The sequence below is a fragment of the Lichenostomus cassidix genome, chromosome 2, assembly GCF_008360975.1.
Source record: "Lichenostomus cassidix isolate B80296 chromosome 2, HeHo_3.0, whole genome shotgun sequence".
NCBI classification, from domain to species: domain Eukaryota; kingdom Metazoa; phylum Chordata; class Aves; order Passeriformes; family Meliphagidae; genus Lichenostomus; species Lichenostomus cassidix.
This window is the reverse complement of record NC_139482.1, coordinates 128154469-128177942: the sequence shown is the minus strand read 5'-3', so window position 1 is coordinate 128177942 and position 23474 is coordinate 128154469. Positions and strand designations below refer to the sequence as shown.

The window sequence follows — 23474 nt, the reverse complement described above, 5'->3', positions numbered from 1 at the left end:
ACTTCAGGCAAGTTAATTTGACATTAAAACTTGACAATACCAAATGTATTCCAGGGTTGGGACACACTTACAGTTGAAAACCACAACATTGGTAGACATCGGTATTAAATCTAACCAGAATGAACAAACCTCCTGTCAGAGATCTGGTTGAGCCACACCCTTTCTTCTCCTCAGGCTCTCAAGGATCGTAGATAACACCCACATGTGAAATTTCCTTTGGCTTGCTGGAGCTGAGTGTCAGCTCTGTCCATCCTGGGACTCAAATGCTTGAAGGGCCCAAAGTCCAACATTTTCCGGTCTTTGTAGTGACAAGGCCCTACAATTTAAAGGTCGTGGCTGCTGACCTAATGCCACCCCTAGTGCTTGCATGTTCTTTCAGAAGCCATCTGATGTGAAAGCTTTCTGGCTCATCATTTATTTCTGCAAGGACTTAAATTAATGAAGACATCACTTTAGACAAACTTCACTTCAGGATGTTTTGACTTAATTACCTAAGGAAAAAAACCCAACATACAAAAGTGGGATTACATGAGTAAGCCTCCCTGCCACACTCTCTTCCATCCCATTTGGAGTCTGCTTCTGTCCAAGCTGTCAAGGTCCCTTGAATCTGCAGGTAGTGACCCTTTTGGCCTCAAGCAGTAAAAATGGCTGAAAGATCTAGAATGAAACATTTCTTTGTGTTTTGTAGCTTTTGAGGTTTGGTTGATTGTGGGGGTTTTTTGTTTGTTTGTTTGTCTGGGATTTTTGTTTGTTTGTTTTGTTTCTGGTTTGTTTGGTTTTGTTTGGTTTCTTATTCTGACAAATTATCAACAATAGTCTGGACAATCACAGACCCAAGTTGTCCTGAATAAAAGGTCATTTATTTTCCATACTTCTTTCTCTTGCATGTAGAAACACATATTCTTGTTTAGGAGCTAATGGGACCTGACTACTGCACTGTTATGAAGTGCTCTTTTGACTGATATCCCAAAAATTCTTCTGCTATTTTTCCCTTATTACTAATATATTGATGGTTGTGTAGGACTTTGCTGCAGCAGCATTTCCTGTTGTACCTGGTGACTTAGCGACTGTCTGGGGCAAATACATCTGAGCTTTGTAGATTCCTCTCAGAGCAGCCACATAATGCTGAGCTTTTCCTCCCGTTAACTGGTTACATCCATGCTTTGGTACAGTTGGAAACACAGATTTGAGTAGATTTCACTTGCTGTGAGAACATTCATTAAATAGAAGTTCACTGAATCAAGTCTTTCAGTCTTTAATCAAATATTATTCCCAAGAACAATGGAAAGGAGCCTTAGATTAGTGAGAACCAGAGCACTCTTCCATTGTTTTCTTGTTAATATATCTCCCTTCATTTGGAATGTCTCTTAACTCATTGCAACAGCTGAATGATGGGGCCCTTATTTCCCTTGGGAATAATTTTAAGTGGTGCAACATGCCACTGAGAACAAATAACCTAAGTAAAGTGCTGTAGATAACATTTTAATAAGCTTTATCAGATGATGAAAAACATAATGTTTTCCTCTGCAGTCATGGGGGAAACCATGAATTTTGATCTTGACAGTGGTTATTCAAGAGAATGAAGCAAAAACTGAGAAACGATAAGGATTTTCAGTGTCAGTTTTCACCTTCAAAAACCAGAATCACTCTGCTATTTGGTCTGTACAAAACCTTTGTGTCTACAAATATTTCTCATACTCTTCCTTGTAATATCTAATTCTATAAGGGGTTGTTTTGACCCATACTGACAGATTGAAACAATATCACAAACAGGGTATTTATTTTTGCTACCATAAGCTCCAGAAGAAAATCTCTTTTAATGAAATCTTGGCCAAAAAGACCTCTTAAAAACACTTACAAAGACAAAAAAAAAAAATCCCTTAGCTATTCAAACAAAAGGTACTTTCTCAGTTAGGCATACTCAGTTTTCTTAAGCAAAGTTATGAAGGATTCAAAGGGAGATCTTAAAAGGTAATTGAGATTATTTATCACTTTTTATATCTAGGTAAAAGGCAGATCATTTAATAAGCTGGAATAAGGGTGGGCTGGATCTCAGGAGGCTGCCTGATGGTTCTTTCCATTTCTGGAGTTTCAGTATATCCAAAGATGTGTCTTGTTGCAAAGCCTTTCCCTGTGTGTTTATGCTTGTCCAGTTTTACTGCCCACTGATTTTTCAAGCTCCCTCCTGTGCTATTGTGAAATATTGCAGTTTATGAATTCTGGAAAAGCATTTACAAGAGAAATTAGGTAAAGCAATTTCATAGTTGTTATGGTTAATTGACATCACATAAAGAAAAAACAAGCAAATGTCTTTCTAGATGAAAACCATACGGAAATGAAAATGAGATTTAGTGCCATTTTATCATAGAATCATAGAATCATGTAATGGTTTGGGTTGGAAGGGACCTTAAAGATCACCGAGTGACAATTCCCCTACCATGGGCAGGGACGTCTTCCACTAGACCTGGTTGCCCAAAGCCCCATCCAGCCTGGTCTTGAACACTTCCAGGGATGGCAAATCCACAAATTCTGTGGCCAACCTGTTCCAGTGTTCTGAGTAAAGAATTCCTTCCTAACATCTAATCTAAACCTGCACTCATTCAGTTTAAAACCATTGCCCCTTATCCTGTCACCATTGGCCCATATAAAAAGTCCATGTCACCCCTTTTTATAAGCGCCCTTTAGGTACTGGAAGGTGCTGTAAGGTCTCCCTTCTCTTCTCCAGGCTGAAAAATTTCTCCAACTCTCTCAGGTGTGAGGTGTCCACCTCACACAAGATGTGTTTCTTGGCCTGTTTTCCTAAAAAACCCACAAAGTAGTACAAAGTGTTAAAATAAGGTAAATCACTTTAAATAGACAGCAGATTTGTCTGCTGCTAATCCCCAAATGGAATAAATCCAGGCAGTGTTGACAGTCCTGTGGTGTTGGGAAGGGAAGGGAAGGGAAGGGAAGGGAAGGGAAGGGAAGGGAAGGGAAGGGATGGTGTACTGCTTCAACCAATTTTTTTTTTCTGGAGGTGTATGTAGGGTGCCCTCAGTAAGGTATTAAAAATCAATATGCTACAAGGGAAAATAAACGGAAGTTATAATTTCTTATCTAACAACAGAACAATGAACCTCAGACCGAGGTGAAATAAACAGGCCATTTATAAGTTACTGTAAGATTTAGAAAGACTAACTTTTTATTAACTAGTAACAGTAAAGCCTGCATCTATCAGGATACCTACTGACAGATTTATTTTTGAGTTTAACTGGAGAATATATTTTTAGAAAAGGGCAATATATTTTTCTTGTAATTTGAAAGTTCAGAAGGAAGAAATAACTCAGTCTTACAAAAAATTCCTACTGCAGTTCTTAGTTTTATGAGCACAAGATTTTACCAAGATTAGTGCTCAGCAAATGTTAAAAAAAGATGTTTGCTTTTTAAAGAAAGGAATTGCTTAATAAATTGTGATTCTATTAAAGTCCCTGCAATCAGACTAGCAAAACAAAAGGTCTAGAGGCATAATGGGAAAGGGGGTTCCCAGAATAGAAAAGTTTTTTAGTATCATTCAGACATTTACATTCTTCTGTGGTGTTAAGATACCTTATCAAAAACATGCTTCAGTTTTGTGTGATGCTTAGCAAATACAGAAGGGTCCAGACTTAAACTTTTAATCTAAAATGCTTTTTTTATTGTGAGGAAATAAGAATTTGGCCCACCCCCACGGGGGCTGATTAGCTGATATCTCCATGGAAGAATAAAAGTTGACTGTCTTATCAGCAGCCCATGATCTAGTCCATCACAGTATTTGTGCTCAGTGGATGTGGCTGGACAAACCTGGTGGGAATGTGGCAGCCTTCAGTCAAGCAGGGAATTGAATTCAAAATTTGAAGGCCAAATATCTCATCCTAAAATTTAACAAAGAGGATTAATGCAGTCAATAGTAAACAAATACAGCGTGGGTTGGAAATGGTCTCTCATCTTCAAAAAATTACTGAGAATATTAGGGTTTTGAGTAAACAAATTTCATCACAAAGAAATAGGTGGCCACCATGGAAAATGTTCATGCCATTAGACAAGCAACAAAAACACATTTTGACCATAAATATTTTCTATTTTGAAATATCGTTACAATATTCCATTAGTTGCAGGAGCTGAAATTCAGCTGTTTTCCATCCAAGCTCCTCTGTGGTCTGGACTTCTTCGTCACAGAACATCACACTAAATGCACTGTGGAGAGGTACCACATCGTGCAAGATGGGATATGACAAGAGACTCTGCCCAGGGGAGGAATGGGATGGGGATGCAAGGATCCTGCTCTGCCACTGGGCTTTAAGTAGAGGCAATCAAGAATTTATGATCTGGCTGTAAAGATTATGATTGACTAGTTAAATTTTTGATACACCCCCAAGATCTCCTTCTCTTTAACAGAATTGGCAGTTACAGCCTCAAAACAGAACAGTTTTGCTGGACTGAGAGACAGCTGAGACCATGCATCCATTGGGAATTAGGGGCAGGGTAGGGCAGTGTATCTGAAAATGCACCATGAATAACCTTCACCTTCTCTAATGGTCTTCATGTTGAAACAGAGCCGAGAGTGAGGGCCAGCAGACAGGAAAGCTGGGACACCTGTGACTTCAGGGCCTTGTGCTGCTGTTCACAATGACAGTTACACATGCTGTAAGATGCTTTGAAAGCTCTTACAGCAAGGATCAGGCAAAAGAGCTATTTCCTTACACTGTGGGATTCCTGTTTTCTATTTCAGGGAGAGAACAGATGGAGGCAGCTGGAATTAGGAGTGGCATTATAATATTCTTTGTGTTTACGTTATGATTCAATTTTTCAACTATTTAACATGAGAAATAATGCTTTAATCCTGCAAGCAAAGAACAAAAGTGTGTTTTGAATGTTTTCATGCTTTCCAGTACAGTAACAAACATTTTTTTTAAACTAAGGCATTAAACTGTGAGGGATGAAAGGCCTAAGTTTAGATCTAGATATAGCTAAGTGTTATGCAGTCTTTCTCTACTTGACCTAGGCACTGTAGTGCATCTATTACCTATCTGGAACATAAACCCTATGAACTTAAAGCCATCCTGAAATAAATTTACTTCTCAGGATAATGTCATGTATATTTTCTATATGTTATAGTTTGACTGGTTTTAATTACTACCCAGTGGAAAATTCTATATTTGGAAGAAGTTATTCACAGAAAGACATTGGAATGAGCTGCTCAGGGGGGTGGTGCAGTCACTATCCCTGGAGGTGTGTAAGAAAAGATTGGATGTGGCACTCAGTGCCATGGTCTAGTTGACAAGGGGGTGTTAGGTCATAGTTTGGACTTGATGATCTCAAAGATCTTTTCCAACCTAGTTAATTCTGTGATTCTGTGATTCAGTGTGAAATAACATCTTTGCCTTTAAAAAAACTACACTCACACTCTGGTAAAAAACTCAATGTATCTGCCCAATGATATGAGACATCTAACTGCACAAAGGTCATTGATGTTGCAGAAAAGCTTATTTGTTCCTGTTCTCTTTCCCTCCATCTCCTCATTACTGATCTCCTATGTCAGATTTTGGCTTTCTAGCAGTGAAGGAGGTGTTCAACGGCAGGTTGGATGGAGCTCTGTGCAACCTGTTCTAGTGAAAGATGTCCCTGCCAACAGCAGGGGGCTTAGAATGAGATGATCTTTAAGGTCTTTTCCAACCCAAACCATTCTATGATTCTATGAATCTGTATTTCAGTTCTTTGAGAGCAAATTTTCTCCTTGTGCAGAGCCCATAGTTACCTGAGATTTCTGCTCAGTCTCTGAAGCTAAAAAGGCCATATATGCTTGAGAAACACCATTTCAAACATAATCTTTGGTTCAGTTTGGTTCAGGAGCTGCAAATTTATGACAAATTATATTGCTATTCCTAAAACTATTTTTTGTTTTGTTTGGAGAAGAATACTCACCAAATGTCCTACTTTGTTCTGGTTGCCTGTGTGTGCACAATCTGCTTACACCTTACTTGTCCTGGTTATGGAAATGTTCATGTTTATCACAACTAAACCATCTTTCTCACCTTCAAACAGAACAGAGAGGAAGAGAGAGGGCTTGTTTGCTGAAGAGACTGCTGGTTGTAGTTAGTCCTTGGAAAGACAGGAAAGAAAAAAAAAGGGAGGAGAGAATGGAACAGAAGCAGAATAAAGTGAAGGAAAATAAATAAAAGAGAAGGGAAAGATCCATTCCCAGTGCTGCAGCTCTATAACGTGGCCTAAGTGTCAGCTTTTGGAGCAGCATTTGAGGATTATTCGTCCCTACTGAGAGCAGGGAGGATAATACAACAATAGGGAAATAACAAGCAGACACTAACCAGAGAAATGTTTTCCATTTGTAGTGAGGTTAGAAATAAATAATCAAAACAAGATCCAGTGTAACTTTTGCTTTTTCCACAAAGTTTTCCCTGCCAAGAGACGTAATGTCACATGGATCTGGTAAAGCTGCCAGGCTGGGGCCTCCACCAGGCTGCTGTGAGAGCTCCCACCAGAGACTCGAGTTGTGAGCACAGAGGGGCTGCTGCATGATGTCCTCTCCTTGGCTTTCTGCTGCTCCCCACATCTGCTGCAAAGCCACTTCCCGTTATTGTGAGACCTGGCTGTCACCTACCTGCTACTGCTGCCATTGTCCCCAGACCCTGGACCTAGGCTGTGCTCATTCCTGCACCAACCCACTGACAGTCAGTCCACCCACAGCAACTCCCTAACACCTTCACTAAGGAACCTTACAAACCCTTAAGCTAGCACAAGACAAGAACAAATCCAGAGGCTCCCTGGAGCACAGCAGATGCCCAATCTACCTGCCACAATCTCCACATCCTCCTGAAGGGAGAAGGACATGCTCCCAACAGGTAAGTGTGATCCCCAAAACTTTTGTGCAATCACCAGATTAAAGAACAAATATAAAAAGTAACCTTTAAAACTGCAGTATTTACATTGTAAAATCACTTGTGTATGTCACAAGACAAACATCTCAGAGCAGAGGCATGATCCTGATTGCGAAGCAAAAACTAAACAGACCACAGCTCGGCTCTGGGCATCTTGCAGGCTGCAGACTCCATTGTGCTTCATTGTAGAGGCAGCAAAATTTTGCAAGAGACGTACTCTGACAGTCTGAATGTGGAGGTGATCATACAGTGGACCAGGGGATTTAACCACAAGAAAGGCACAGCTATGGCTTAGGTTGGGGATGGCAACCACTCCATGACAGTGGTGCTTAAAGAACACAGTATACAAAACTAATTATCACAACAGGATTTTTTTAAACAAGTGAGGTCAACATTAACACTTCCTGGGTATGTAGGTAAGCTCAGATGATCAAAAGGTGTGGTAAAATGAAATTAAACAATTGCAAATGTGGTTCAGTCCTATTTCAGATCAGATGAACATGCTTGCAGGGTTTTCTTCCTCAATTGCTATTGTAGAAAAAAAGCAGAGATAAGCCTTCAAAAAGTGTTTGTGTACAATGCATTTATCTTGATATAGTTCCCCATGGAACTCTTTGCAATATGAAATTACTATGAATAATCTTCATATCGGCAGCTCTCTTAGACTTATTAATGCCTGTACTGAACACAAATATAAACAACTATTTTTCAGAAGACTTATCCACCAGGAAATATGAAAAAAGTAGGTTAATTTGACTGATTGCTCTTGTCATTGCTCTAAAAGATGTGAAACTGAGCTTATCTATCAATTTTAATATGCAAGATTTCACTCAGTTTTTCTCCTTCATAACTGGTATGAAATCAGAGAGACAACAAAGATATTAATAACAATATGCAATATAATCCACACAACATTCTTTTTTGGGCTTCTGCAGGAGAGCATGGTGTGTCTCCACCACAGGGATTTCTGTAAATCAAACAGATTCTTGTGACTCTGAGCAATCCTTTTGCTTAAATTGTTGTCAATGTGATCTGCAAGGTGTAGGATAGAAAGCAGAAATATAGCTGTGCTGTATTTGCACTGCAGTCCAAATTGAGAGAGAATGGAAAAATTAAGAGCAGACTGGAAAAATAATTTCCCAGTTTCTAAACAATAAGAGCTGTGAGATATCCACTGTTTTGGTTGATATTTTTTCCATGTTAAAAAAAAAAAAGAGCCTCTTTGTTTTAAGGTGTATTTATAGAAGGAATTCTCTTATTTTGCATTTTACTATGACTCTAAATTTAATAAATGCACTCCTGTGGCTGCAGGCAGGGAGAAGTGGCAGTTCAGAGAGGGATTTGGGCTGAAGGGCTTTGGGTATGTGACCAATCCACTTCCCACACAGACCTCCAAGCCACAGCAAGGCTGGAGATGGGCTGTGCCTGGGTGTCTCCAGCTGTTCTGTCCTGGCACCACAGACCACTTTTCTCTCAGAAATCTGTACATTAAAGACTGAGCTTTCATTGAGCAGGAATAGCCCCCAGCTATAGATTGAGAGAGTCCCTTGACTTTGTGAAATGTCACACATTCCTTGCCTCAAAAATTTGCACCAACAGATGGAAAATGTGGGAAATCTTCCTAACCTAATGAGACTCGTCTTACTTCTTGTCCAGGAAAACTGGCTATTTCCTTGTAGGGAGGGCCGAGGGTATAACACTCCAGTGAAAAAAGACCATCTTTTTCCATCTTCAGAATTATTGAACTCCCATGAGGCCTCAAGATGTTTTCATAATTATTTCCAGTTTCTAAAATTTCTTGTAAATACAACCTCCTCAGTCCCACCGATGTGAACAGACTATAAACAGGACTAGCACACTGACACACATCTGCTCTCCCTCCCCAGCTTGGCTGTCTGGCCATTTCAGCCCCAGCCATCAGGTCCCCTCATGGGCAATGCCCAGGTACCTTTGGAGGATGATTCCCAGGAAAACATGCGTGGATAACACCCCTTGGCTCAGGGGGGATGCTCTGGCTGTGCCTGCCTTGCTGAGCAGCCTGCCCCGGGGCTGGAAGGGCAATGCCTGGGGGTCTCACTTATCAACACACACAGAGCCCACTGAGCCACTGTGGTTCCCAATTACTAAACTAGTTTTCATGGGCTTTTTCATTTCCGTTTAAGATGTCCAAAACCCATCTGTTGCCAGTGATGCAGCCCAGAAATATGTGGAATGTTTATATGGCCCATAAGGAAGAGTAAATGCTGCATGTCCAGGGCTGCACAGGAGAGCAAGTGAGGCTGATTGAGTGTGCAGAGGCTGCCAGGACACTGCCAGTGGGAACTGTTCAGTTCCCTATAAAAGGGAACACAGTCAAACACATCCTCTGGGAGAGGTCTCAGGAGGGAGGAGAGACGTCCAGAACCACATGCACACTGTTTTTCCACAAGGAACCAGTTTGTCCAAAAGTGGGACTAGGGGCAAACTGGTGCCATGCAGGCAGACAGGAAACAAGAAAAAAGAACTGCAGAGCTAAGCTGTTTGAAGTGTAGATGACACCTTGAAGTGCAAGAGGCAATAGTGCTGACTGATGCTAGGAATGTTAATTAACCCACTGAATAAAATATTCAATAAAAATGCTGAATTCATACTGATTAATTGAATGTTCCCTATGAAACTGCCTACTTACACAGCCTCCCACAACCTCCCTTCCACACCTTCATTAAAGACAAGAAAAGCTTCAACATCATTGTGTGGCAGGGAATAAGTGTTTTGTGTGAGACAAATATCTTTTGATTACACTATAAAAATTAGGAAAAAGATACAGGGAGAGCTAGATGATTGGGTAAAAAGGTTTCAAATAAAGGGGAAGCAATCTGGAAAAAAAAAAGAAAAACCATACCAAAAAACAACAAAACCCCAAACAAACAACCTAGGAAAAAACTGAGAAGCTAAGGCAAATCCGTTCTGCACAAAGCAGACCATCTGGAACACGTTACTGAAGAAGAGATGTGGGATCACATAGATTGTTTCTGGAAAAGGAGGGGCTTGAGGGGCATGGAAAAAACCCAGCATGGTTGAATTAAGAGCCAGCCACAAACACTGAGCCAGATGGCTTTTTCTCTTCTTAAAATGATGTATGTCCCCATCTTTCTATATCTCTGCTAGTTGCTTTAACACCAGAGAACTACATGGAGCAAGATGCTAAGGAGGAAGAAGAGGCACCTGGGTAAGATGAAAAGAACTTTACTTCTCTTGTATGCCTCTCTGTCCTAGAAACTGAAATTTAAAACAGGGATGTCTCTCTTATGCAATAGTACATCTGCTGCTGTTCTAAACTCTTTGGGCAAAGAAACTCTTTCCAGACAATGCAGAGCAATCATTCGGGTGTTTTGACAGGTTTCCAGCTGTAAGCCATATATTTGTTTTATAGCAAATTTTAGGTTAGTTCCTAGAACTTAAAACATATTCAATCTGCTTTTGTTTTACAATCTGTAAACACTTTTAGAGCTCTATTCTTTATTTAACGATAGATAGGCACAACACAGCTGTTCTCCAGTGGCCTGTATTTTCAGCATAACCTTACTCTTTCCTACACTGTTCAGAGTTTCAAACATGTTAGAAGAATATGGGACAAAATATCAGGAGACCAAAAGTGTCTGAAATCGACAGAGAGGATGAATGATTTTTCATTTATATCTCCAAGACTTTACACTGACTCTCTTTCACAGTACCCAGGGCCACAGAGGATGGCTCAGATACAGCTAGTACAGGAATTTGTTTCTATGGCTCAGCATAGTGCAAGGGTACAAACAAAGCAGGGATGTCAACACAGAGCCTGTTGAACAACTGCACGTAGTTTCTCAGAAGGGTCAAGTGTTGCATCAGCATGATTATGAATGCTCCTGGTAGACAGGGCAGCTCGTGGTGTCTCAGCATGGCACTGTCCCGTGCCACATAATCCCACTGTGAGAAGAGAAGAGCTGAGGGGAGCAGGAGCCCTGGGAGCACAGTGAATGTATGGAAAGCACCGGTGCAATTGCCCAGCTGAAGTTAAATGCTGCTGCCTGCACAGCCGTGTCAGAGGGCTGGACCTCTACCTCTGCTGAAGGATGCCCTCTGCTGTGCCACAGCATTCTTCCAGCAGGGTACATTATGACCTTCTCAACAGCAATAAAAAAGCTGGTTTCTACTTTGACTTCAGTTTATACTTCAAATGCTGTGATAAAATGATCTCCCAGCAGTAAGGAATGCAATGTACCATTATAATAAACACAGCAGGTCCCCAGAATTGGGTTGGCACCCAAGTTACATTACAAATGCTTGCATATAATCTTCCTTTTACAGAAACTACACAGACAAACTGTAACTCTCTGGATGTGCTCAGCTCACGTTCCCCTCTGTAAACACTGCACATTCACAAATCAATCCCACACTGCAGCAGGATAAGCAACAGCAATGAGTCCAAATTCACCTTCTGACAGGTTGATGGAAACACAGTGAATTCTTTCCTTTTTACCAAGTGATTCTTCAAGGGAAAGAATTTGTTTCCAGAAAACCTTACCCTCTCACTTACAAAGCTTTAACATGGGAAATCCTGTCAGCAGGTGGCTTGACAAGTTATTTGTTTTCATACACTCACATTAATAACTCAGTCCTTCTCAGACACCACTCACCCGTTGAAAACAAGCCACCTACATGCACAGGGAACCCTCAGATGCTGGTTGTGGCCTTTTCCTCTGTCCTCTTGGGAATCCTGAACTCCTGTCCCCAGACCCAAATCAGGTGACTCAGCCTTTTGTGAGCTTCAGCTGGGAAAGAAATGGCCACATTCACTATTTCAGGTAATTCCCTTTCTGCTGTCAGCTTTCTTTACCCCCTCATCACTTTCCAATTAATTACTCTTTTGGGATATATGGGGCTGAAAAGAGCCATCCTATAAGCTCTTTTGCAGCTGGAATCCTACCTTAGACAGGATTACCAGAGCAGTGCTGGGTGGAGGGAGTGCTGGGCAGAGTAGCAAGAAACTGAGAACACCATATTTTCATTTTTATTATTATTGTTATTGTCCTCAGGGTGGACTAAGAGACCAGTGACGCATAAACATGGAACAAAAAAATGGTCACTTCCCCCAGAAACTGGCACTGGAAATACAAATATCCAGCATAAATGGAGTCCAAACAGAGTGTAAGTAGGGAAATAATCTGTTGTAGGAGGAACAGTGAGTGAGGACCTAATTTATAATGGAATACAAAGCAAACAGACTGAACAAGAGACTGCTGCATGGTCATACAATAACTGCATTGTGGACAGGCATGAGAGTGTCTTTGTTGAAAGACAGAGAGATGATTTTGCAAGAAGGTCTCTATGCTAGAAGCAAGAGAGCTGTAACCTTCTTGATTCCAGCTGTACTCTGGGGGGAAAAAAATCATCAATTTACATTCTTCACAAATAAGCAGGACTGCAGCAAAGAAAATACTGCTCCTACCACCACTTGTTTACTCCTCACCACCAAGACCCTAGATTTTAGCTCAACAGGTGACTTAATTACTCCAAGCAATCCTAGAAAAAATGAAGTAAAGTATGGCTTTGTATCAAAACATGTCCTAGTAAATTATAAGAATAGAGCACTGTTCAAGGCAAACTGGGATTTATAAAATAACTTCCCAGAGGCACTGATCCAAGGCCTGTTAGAGTTAGCAGGAGCCCTTCCTCTGACTTCAGTGGGATTAAGAGGAGGCCTCCCACTCATCTCACTAAGGCTCTTGTAAAACTGACAAGTTTAAAGTATCCACCCTGCCCAGATGATCAACTTGCACACAGAGTAGGGGCACTCATCACAAGCTCCCTTCAAAGGCCTGGAGACAAGGGCTGATGTATTGGATGTATGGTGTATACATAAACACAGGAGGTCACCTACTGAAATATAAAGCTTCAGAAGATAAAGTTTTTTGTGCATCTAATATGGTATTTCTAGCACTCCAAGAGTTTCTATACATTTGCATGAAACTCACTTTGACTCCTTGTCAAAGGGCTCATCCTCACAGAAAAATCAGAAATTATAGAAGCTGCCACTTACTGCACTTTTTTCTTTATGTTACACTCAAGACACTCACACTAATGAAAGGTGACTTATTTTACATCCTCTCCTCCCTGCAGACATCCCTTAGCCACATGGACATTTTTGCACACTTTGGCACTGTTTGGACTCTAGCAAGTCATGCTGGCAAAAAAAAAAAAAAGAAACCAAAACAAAACCCAGGCAGAATTAATGACAGGAGTTAGTTTGCAAAACAGTACAGTGTGTCAGCAGCAACCAAGGAAGGAGAGCCACCCAGATAGCCCTGCACACAAGATTAACTGAGAAAAATAAAACTGATGTGCTGGTAAAAGCAGTTTACAATGAAATGTTTAACTTTTACCGTGGTAATAGTCCAATTTGTAAATGAATGGTAAAAGATACAACATTCATGGTCACAAAGAATTATTCTAGAGACTCTTGCACTGATCAATAAAGAACAAGAGCTCAAAGTAGAAGGACACGAGACTGTGCTGTTCTCTGGAACATCTTCTGGTACTTTCTTAGGAAAAAGCGTAAATTCTTTTAAAGAAGATCAAGAAAAGCCATATGTTAATGCCTCAGGCTGGCAATAAAACACTCACACAAGGACTGAAGCAAAAGATAATTTGCCAGCTCGCTCCACTGCACAGGTCAACAACCGTACCAGAGAACATGGTGAAGGCAGTCTGTCCTTTCTGAACAGTTTCAGCTCACACTGACATAGACACTTTGTTTTGTCTGTTTTGATGCACAGCTTCATTGTGTATTATGTGTTTGACCCCTTCAGGAACGTGGATAGACCCATGTTGGGCAGTGGCTGGTGACATTCCTCTGGGCAGACAGCCATGGGGCAGCATGTACCCACTGTGCAATGGAGACACCCCCAGAGCTAAACTGGGGTCATTGCTTCCATTTTAGCAACTGCAGGTGAGAAGTGCCAGTCTTCTAGCAGGCACTTACACAGCAGAGAAAGAGTCCTCCACCTCGTTTTTTGTCTAAATCCTCAGATGTATCACATCTGAGTAAGAACTTGGAAAGAGAGAGATGTCAAACATTTCACTTCAGTTGTTCACTTCCTTACCTATTAGCAGGAAAATTTTCATGCCTGAGTAATAGTCTTATATTTGTTGATTTATTTATTTGTTTATTTTAATAAGTAGCAAAGACTTATTTTCTTTCTGAGGAGTGTATTTGTATATTGCTAATTATCTTTTCCATGAGTGTGCCAGCTAAAGTTTGCATGGAAAAAAACAGACAAAAGGATGTCATTAAAATGGGTCCTGAGGACCTTTCAAATGATTCACAGTGGTCTTGTTCTAATTAAAATTGAATGCCAAAACAAACATGTTTGCAATTTGCTAGGATGATACTATGTATTTATGAATGTTGTCAACCTGGCCCATATGTGAAAAAATGAAGCACATACAGTTGAAGTTTAAGATCCTAATCATGCAGAGTGAGCTGCTTGAATTGAATTAACTTTGTAGAAAATGATACAAGTACTTGATCTTACAAATCCTTACAGCACTTGTAAGTACTGTAGCTTGTTAGCTCATTGGAAAAAAATTCAATTTGAGAGTTTCACCACTGCCCCATTACTGGAATTGGAAATCATCTAATGTACAAAACCTTTAGCTCTGTGCAAGTCATAACAGCGTTTAGAGCCCCACTCTACTGCTCTCAGTGCTAGCATGCACATTTCCAAATTTATGCAAGGAAAAGAACTGGAAAGAGATATCCCTTTTAATGCACTGCATTTTCCTGTCTATTTGAACACAAGGATGGACTGACTGGAGGGCACTAAAAAGCTGGGCATAGGTGATGGTCCATCAGCTTGGCTAGAGAAAGTGAATCATTGCATTCCTGGTACAAACCCATTGGATGCATTTGGCTTAACACCATAAGTTGTATAGAACAGCTGTAGACTGGATCTAAAACCAACAAACAGTTTAAAATGGACAACCTGTGGAAAAAAAATGAAACACAACCACCCAAATCCCTGGGAAACCAGTAAAGCATTAAGGTAACACTGAACTTGTCAAGTAGAGCACAGCATTCCCTGTTACAAAATGGACATCCATACACCACATGGGATGGGGTCAGGCATCTCTGAGAGGGGTTTTCTGACCGTTTCTTTGAAATTACCCCATGCCATGAAGTGTATGGACATCTAACTTTTTTAAAATAAAAAACAAGGTGGAGGAAGGAAGCTGGAATTCTGAGGATCTGAGGGGATTAATTCAGGACTGCAGGTGTGTGCTTGCACTCCTGCAGGACCCAAAGCCAGGAATCCTTCAGAGAAAAGGTGCCTACCTCAGTTCTTTCAAGGAATGGAACAAGATTCACTGATTTCTTTTGAAGTGGCACCCACTTTTTGCCTCTTTGACTAGTGATGAGTACTCCTTAGGAAAGCAAGAGACCAGAGTTCAAAATATCTGCAATAACTGCTAAAGCAGGGGATGGAAGAAGAGACAGGAACACAAACCTTTCTGTCAAAACTGCATCCCATTTCAGGGTCTTATGGGAGAGATGTGGAACTGCAGAGAGAAAGGGACTGAGAAGACTTAGAGAAAGTGCACTGGTTTTGGGTAGGGTCATTTGACAAGATGAGGGAACACTGTGGCTCCCTCTTGTGAGATTATGACTGAAGTTTATATTCAGCAGCCACAGATATGAGGCAGAAACAGTCCTGCAGCAGTGAGAAGGTGGCAGCCCTGACAGCACTTTTTGCTTTCATGTGTTTTGCCACAAAATTGTATCCTCTATGTCTTCTCAGGGAACTCAGCACCACTCTGGCTAATTCCCCTAATCTGACCTGACTGTGAGGGAAGCCCTGTACCTGCTGACCTGGACTGAGAATATCTCAGCAGGCACCATAAGAGCTCAAGGGAAGTATCTAGGAAAAGTAAGTACTAAATTACTTCTGGACTAGAAACATCCAGTCTGTCTGAATTAATTTCTGAATATAGCCCTCAAGGACAAATCTTGCTCCAATTCTAAGGAATGACAAACCTCCCCTGCACTCCAGTGGGCTGTGGAAGGGATGGTATCTGGTGTTCAACCCTGGCTAAAGAATCAGCTGGGCAGTAGTTGTGTACTGCGTTATGAATTGCAGTGTGCTAACACAGGGAGAAGACCTAGTGGGCACAAGGCCATCATCTTCAAAAGCTGCCAGAGAGCACCAGCACTGTCCTTGCTGCAATCTCATCAGCACCAGCCTAGCAGCCTATCCTGGCTTCCCAGGAATCCCTTGCATCTCCTGAAAGTCTCTAGGTGCAAACCAGAACCACAATACACCACACAAAGAAGAAGACTGCAGCTGACCTCTATTCCTTTTGGCACAGTGCAGACCGTTCTGCAGGAGGCAATTGCTTTAATGCTGCAGGCAGCAATCTGCCAAGTTTCACAACACCTGGCAGTCAGATGGATAAAGGTGCATCCAAAGCCCAGAGGCAGGTGGAAAGCTCACCTGGGTTCAAGACTGGGTCTCCAGCCAGTACTTGGATGTGCCACGGTCCCTCTGCCACGAAGATGCAGGTTTTTTTGCAGAGCTGGTAATTAACTTCATCCCAGTAAAAAGGATGCAGAACACATATCCAGCACCTGTAACTCACAAGTAAGGACAGCTGGTACTCAGAACTGACAGCCTTAGAACTGAGCCTGCCCAGTGACAGAGTGCCATGTTGGGTGAATGGAGGTGATCAAAGCCCAGCATTCTCAAGAACCAAATATCTCAAAACATTTCACTGCTCACACAGTTTTCACAGGAATGAAATAAAATGAAAGAAGGAAAAAATTACATATGGCATGTGTTAATTGGTTTGCACAGGCTTAACTCCACAAAGGTCCTAGGACTTGTGATATGGACTGTTAGATGCTCAATTTTACATACTTATGTTCTATAATGGAGCTGTCACTGTTCCCTTTTGTATTGCATCCTTTAAAGTAGGCTCAGGAATTGATTCTCCTAATTTTGCAATTCATACCCTAATCTGTGGCTTCCAGTGTCAGCTGTGAAAGAAAATAATTGCATAGGTGTTCTGCAATTCAAATTGTCACTGCAATCTTCAGTTTTTTGTGTCCCTACATATACAAACCTATTACCAAGCAAAAAAGGGCCTATATACATATATATGTATATATATGAGAAGTAACTCTTGAATTAGCAGTAAACTGGACTAGTTGTCACTTTTTGATCTGCTTCAGCCAAAATCAGGACTCCAGATAGAACAAGAAGTCCACAGTCAGATGTTGCATTTAGTGTCCCCACTACTTTTCTTAGCACCCAATTCTCTAGCCATGAATGCTACACCAATGATGTTTCCTGCCGCAGAACACTTTGATATCTGTATAAATAACTTCACCAGTGAGGCTGCCGCTCCTTTGATCCGCCGCTATCACAGAATCAGCAGCAACACATCAAAGAGATTCAAAACTTCTTTCCCTGTGCTGGCCAAGCTTCCCGAGCGGCTGCAGCCACTGTGACCCCAGCGAGACCGGAGCGGGGCCAGAGAGGGGCCGGAGAGGGGCCGGAGTGTGGCCGGAGAGCAGCCCTGCATGATCAGATGCTGCCCCCTGCCTGGCTTCTCGTTCCCCGGCCCCGGCTGAGCTCTCCTCCAGGCAAAGGACGCGGCTCGCAGCTTTTATCTCTCCTACCACAGAATCATAGCATCATAGAATAGCTAAGGTTGGAAAAGACCTCTAACCGTGGACTGCCAGGTCCACCACTACATCATGTCTCTAATCACCACGTCTACATGTTTCTTTGACCGCTTCCAGGGATGGTGAATGCCACTTCCCCAGGCAGCCTGTTCCAATGCCTAACTACCCTTTCAGTGAATAATTTTTCCTAATATCTAATCTAGACCTGCCCTGGTACAACTTGAGGCTGTTTGCCACTTGTTACCTGGGAGAAGAGACCAACCCCACTTGTCTACAGTCTCCCTGCAGTTTCTCCAGATTAAACATCCCCAGTTCCCTTGGCTGCTCCATGATCACAATCCCATCCCATACTGGCAGGTATGCCACAGGAGGAACTCCAACAATAAGCTAGTGGTGAAAGACAGGAAAATAAACCAGTTATTTCCCCAAGAAAATTATGTTTGTAGGCACCAGAAAGTCACTTTGACTGAACAGTTGTTCAAATTGCTCAGCATCACTTGAAAGGGAGAACACAGACCTAAGTCCATTGGACAGTGGTAGATTATCTCAGATGTTTTTGGGCTGCACTGTAGTGACTTTATGATACTTTATTAGTTTCTGGGTTTTTTGAATGACAACCAAGTCAGCAGCATCCTGTTATATTCGTAACTGGAGTGTCCAGCTTGTTGGAGAAATTGTACCTAAGTAGATAAGCTTCAGTTAAGTTCCTTCACTGTTTTGCTCCTTCCAGCTGTAAAAGACAGCACTGCAAATCCCACTTGTTTCCTTCCAGGGTCTGCTTCCAAGGTCTGCTAAATTTCCAAAAGGAATGAAGCCCCTTTTCCCAGAAACCCCAGTCAAAGTCAACCTCAAATGCTGTAGACAGACCTTGGACAGTGTGGCAGCACATTCCCCCACCCCTCTCTGCACTCACGCTCAAGCCATAACCACCAGTGGGAGTTGTGATGGCTGCATCCAGCTCATTCTGGACTTGGGGGGACAGATGCCAACATGGCAGCCAAGAGCTGTCCAGAAAGGTGACATAGATGTCTTGCTGCTATGCAAATGTAAGTAAATAATCTTACTTCATAAATAGTGGGCAGCCTGCTAATCATGTGTGTGACACTCCTGTGGACCTGCTCCAACACACCCACATCTTTCCATGCTGGGGACCTCAGAGCTGGATGCAGCACTCCAGGTGAGATATCACCAGCACAGACTGGAGGGGCAGAATTGCCTCCCTCACCCTGCTGCACACTTCTCTTTTGATGCAGCCCAGGACACAGCCGGCTTTCTGAGCTGCAAATACACATTGCCAGGTCATGTTCAGTTTTTCATCCACCAGCACCCCCAAGTCCTTCTCAGCAGGGCTGTTGGCAATCTCTTTCTCTCCAGACTGTATTGATGCTGAGGGTTTTTCCAGCTCAGGTGCAGTACCTTGCACTTGGGCTTGTTGAACACTATGAGATTCCCATGGGCCCACTTCTTGAGCTTCTCCAGATCCCTCTGGATGGTATCCCATCCTTCACATGTGTCAATTGCACCACTCAGCTTGGTGTCCTTGGCAAACTTGCTGAGGGTGCAATGATCCCACTGTCTGTATCACTGATGAAGACATTAAATTCTCTGTTCCCAACACGGACTCTTGAAAGACATCACTTGTCACTGATCTCTGTTGGAACACTGAGCCATTGACCACTATCCCCTGTATGTGACCACACAACTAATCCCTCATCCACCAAACAGTCCACACATCAAATCCATCTCTCTCCAATTTAGCAAGAAGGATGTTGTGCGGGACCACATCAAAGACCTGACACAAATCCAGACAGATGACATCCACAGCCATTCCCTATCCACTGATGTAGTCACTCCATGATAGAAGACCACTAGTTTGGTCAGGCAGGACTTAGGCATGGAGAAGCTGCACTGGTTGTCCCAAATCAGCTCCCTGTCCTCCATGTGCCTTAGCACAGCTTCTAGGAACATCTGTTTCGTGATATTTCCAGGCACAGAGGTGAGGCTGACAGGTCAGTAATCCCCAGAGCCCTCCTTTCTCCCCTTTTTAAAAATGGGTGCAATGTTTCCCTTTTCCCAGCCACCAAGGAATTCATCTGACTGCCATGACTTTTCAATATCATCTATTGCCAAAAAAGCATGGAGTATAATTTTACTGCTATCTGCAATGAACAGGAGGAAACCAATAAGCAGCTCTATACTGTTGATACACGAAGCCACAATGCTGCCAGGTTTGTTCATGCTTACATGTGGATTTGCAAACCTAGGTATCTCTGCCAGAATTCAATTTGAGGTTCTGTGTGCACAAAAGCCAAGGATTGGAGAAGGAAAATTGAGAGAAACGTGAGCAGTTCTAAGGACTGAGGAGATTTGGCATCCATTTGTAGACCGGAGGAGGGTAACTGAGAGTACAGTAATGGAAGGGAAAATGAAGAACATCTACTCATGCAGACAAAAGGTTAAAAATGTGAAAGTACCAGAAAAGACCCAGATTTCTGAGAAAATATCTGCACCAAAGCATCATATTGTGTCTTGAAAGTGCTGTTGTCACCTTTCCACTGCAGGGCAAGAATTCTCTCAAACATATTTTTCTCCTTGCACTGACAAAACAAGAAACATCTCAGAGGAACTGAGAGAACATGACTTCTGTGTATAATTACATAGGTATATAAAGACACCTTAATGGTTTAAAAATGGTAGGAAAACATTTTATTTAGACACAGGGTAAAATTATGACACCATCAAAATGCCAGGCATTTCATTGCTGCCTTCACTGGTGAGTCAAGATCTGATCAGCTATTTTCTTCAGCTGAAAATACATAATTATCTCATTTTTTAAGATAGACATCCTGGATGATTTGTCCAAATTCATGCAACAAAGTGGTCATTTAGAAGCAAGTTGAAAATTATTTCCTTCTTCATAAAAAATGTTGACATTTCTAAGCAATCACATCCATTAAAGTATGAACTAAAGTCAGAATAACAAGTATGCTTAAACAATGAAAGCCAGAAAAATAATCATTTTAGATGGGACCTATAATTTTGATGATCAAAATACTTGCTTTAAATTTGTTTTAATTTTACTGAAACTTAATTTAAATTTTAAAATTAGTTTTTTAAAAAAAAACCCTCTGGAATGTTGAAGCAGGATATGTGAACAACTTCTAGGCATTTTAAAAGAGGTTTTAAATGTATTGAAATGGTTCTTTTACAATACACAGTTTGATAAATTAGCACTTTCTAGTGGAAAATCATTTTTCTGGTCAACTTCTGAGCAACTCTACCACTGTCACATCCTGCCTTTCGCTATATGTTTCTAGTAGGACTTGAGGTTAATGGTCCTGCTGATGGTTTCAGCCTGTTTAGATAATGAACCCAGGTAATCTCTGCCAATATGACTGGGTAGGCAGCTTTGTCCAAGCCTTATTGGTGACTGGGCAGGACTCTTACCCTCCTGTGGCTGACAGGACAGGTGAGTCACCTGCTGTACCTCACTGCTCATGGACTGCTGACCCAGGCAGGCACAGTGACTGCCACATGCACGCCTTGACAAGCCCATTAGGTTTCATCTGAAGATAAAGAATTCTTTTCCAGTGAGAGTAATCATTCACTGAACAATGTTGCCAGGGTCGTGGTAGAGTCCCTATAATTGGAGGTTTTGAAGATGTGATTGAATAGCTTGGTTGCTAATCTCACCTACACTCACTTTCCCATGAAAGGTTGGACTAGATGATCTTCTGAGGTCTCTTCCATACTAGACTGTTCTATGATTCTGTGATTTATACACCCACAAGGCCATTAGGATATGGATATGATTATGAGGATATGGATAATGAGTACAATTTATTCCAGAAAAAGTTGGGTCCCCGAATTTTCTGGCACTTTTCTATGAAATAGCTCTTTACAGGGGAATGAAGAACATTGTTCTCCAAGACTTCAGGAGATGAGGTGAGTCCCAGGACAAATCTGCAGGTGAGAGTTTTACTGAGTGTGGCAGATGAGGGCTGCTCCTTTTGCCCTACCCAGCACAGCTTTCAGATGCTGGCAGGGAATGTTACAAGAGCACTGTGAAAATGATCTAAAGCCCAGAATATCCCCAGGGTCACAGAGAGTCTGCTCAGTACTGCTGTGTGGTGCTGAGACCCTGTGGGGCAGTAGCTCTGAACAGACAGGGACATGGGAGAAAGGATCAATTCTGACTCTTTAAAAACAAGCCATTACAGGTTCTGTTGGAAGGATGGACCAAATTCACTAAAATGTGAATTAAGATAAATTAATGAAATTCAGTACAATAAAGAGCTTCAGAAAATGCAAAAAAACCAGTGTCAACACACTGGAATAGGCCAATCCATGTACTAGCCTTTCAACATTTTAAGCCTATTATCCTTAAACTTCTGGAAACAAATGACTCTTGAAATAACTAGTGAGAAAATATTCCTGCTTATTAAATACTGAGGGAATCCCCACTAACAGCATCTGCAGATATCCACTTCAGTGACAATTAACAATGTTCAAGTGTTGAAATAATACCCAGGTTACACTGGTGAACTGACTTCTCTTACTTAGGGTTTGAGCCAAGCTGTGGCACACTAAGGAAGGCTAACAGTAGCTTCAGTGGACAGATGTGCACTGCAATATAACATCCATTTCAAATGTATAGTTAAAAACAGACAAAAAGAATTCTTGAGAGGACTCTTCCCTGTATGAGTGATAATTTAAAATTATTAAGGCTATATTGGTGCCACACCAAAGGACTCTCAAGCATATTAGTGTACCAAGCAAATGGGGGTTTTTTAGGTATAAAAATGGCCTGTTTGAAATACATTTTCTACTTCAAAGCTTCCAATTTCCATTTTGGCATACCTTTCATCCTTCTTCCACCTTTACTTTTTGTCATAGCATGTGTTATTCTTTTGTTCTTTATCTTACTTTGCTTCACTACATTTTTTTTTTGTCCCTTGGAACTGCTTTAACTATAGAGAAAGAAAACACTTTTGGAGATTGGCATACATTCATCCTAGCTGTTATATTTATTAGGATTTCCCTACTATAAATGAAAAATTAATTTAAAATTTGTTTTGAACTTGTCTTGTGCCAAGAAGAATGGAAGAGCTAACCAGAGGTATCAGACCTGACAGGCCCTTGTAAGACCTGCTGCATGCCTGAGCTGCTAGGAGGTAGAAAATGAGAACAAAATTAAGGCCTCACCCATTAAAGACACATCTTGGTCCTTGTGTCTCTGCAAAATGGCCATATTTACATTCAATACTGAATTACAAGGTTTCCAATAATTCCCTCTAGAAGGATGCTTTTAAACATAACAAAGACTTCATCTTTTAAAGATAGTTTGTCCATTTAAGTAATGAGAGCAAAACCCAAATAATGGAAGGAGCGATTTGAGAGGGATATGGCTGCTCAAGGTGTGCCATGTGAGGAAAAACTCAAAAATACAAAATACTATCTTTGCTGCTCTGTGAAATGGAAATATTTGAGAATTCCAGTTTAAACCAAGGGAAATGCCTGGAGACAAAACCCCAACTATTTTTGCACTTTGATGTCAGCTGAAAAGCAAAGGCCAAGCAATCTCAAACTGTAAAGCTGAGCTGAATCTGGAGAGAGGCATTCTTGACTCATGAGTCACTCAGCTTGTGCCAGCCAGAGCACATCCACACTCAGGCTTGCAAGCTGGGTAAGCTTTCCCAGATAGTCCCTGCTAGTAGCTGGGCTGAGCATTGTGACAGATGTAGGAAATAACAAGCAGAAATGCTCTTCAGATGGTGCTTTCCAGCATGGAGTCACAAGGAGTAAATTCAAACATTGCAGACACTGTTCAAAAATTCAAAGCAGAACGTGAATACTACAAT

The 23474-nt window shown here is 41.5% G+C and overlaps 1 long non-coding RNA gene across 3 annotated transcripts; it reads left to right on the top strand.

The window, feature by feature from the left end:
- Positions 1 to 6637: 6637 nt before the first annotated feature.
- LOC146442236 (uncharacterized) lies at positions 6638 to 16720 on the top strand. Of its 3 annotated transcripts, none has more exons than XR_014850203.1 (4): positions 6638 to 6875; positions 10059 to 10119; positions 11966 to 12077; positions 15728 to 16720. It is a non-coding gene; the product is annotated as an uncharacterized LOC146442236 (long non-coding RNA). The 3 variants fall into 3 exon arrangements; XR_014850202.1 differs by lacking the exon at positions 6638 to 6875 and having other exon boundaries at positions 9806 to 10119; positions 15728 to 15856; positions 16080 to 16720; XR_014850201.1 differs by lacking the exon at positions 6638 to 6875 and having other exon boundaries at positions 9806 to 10119.
- The last annotated feature ends 6754 nt before the right edge of the window (positions 16721 to 23474 follow it).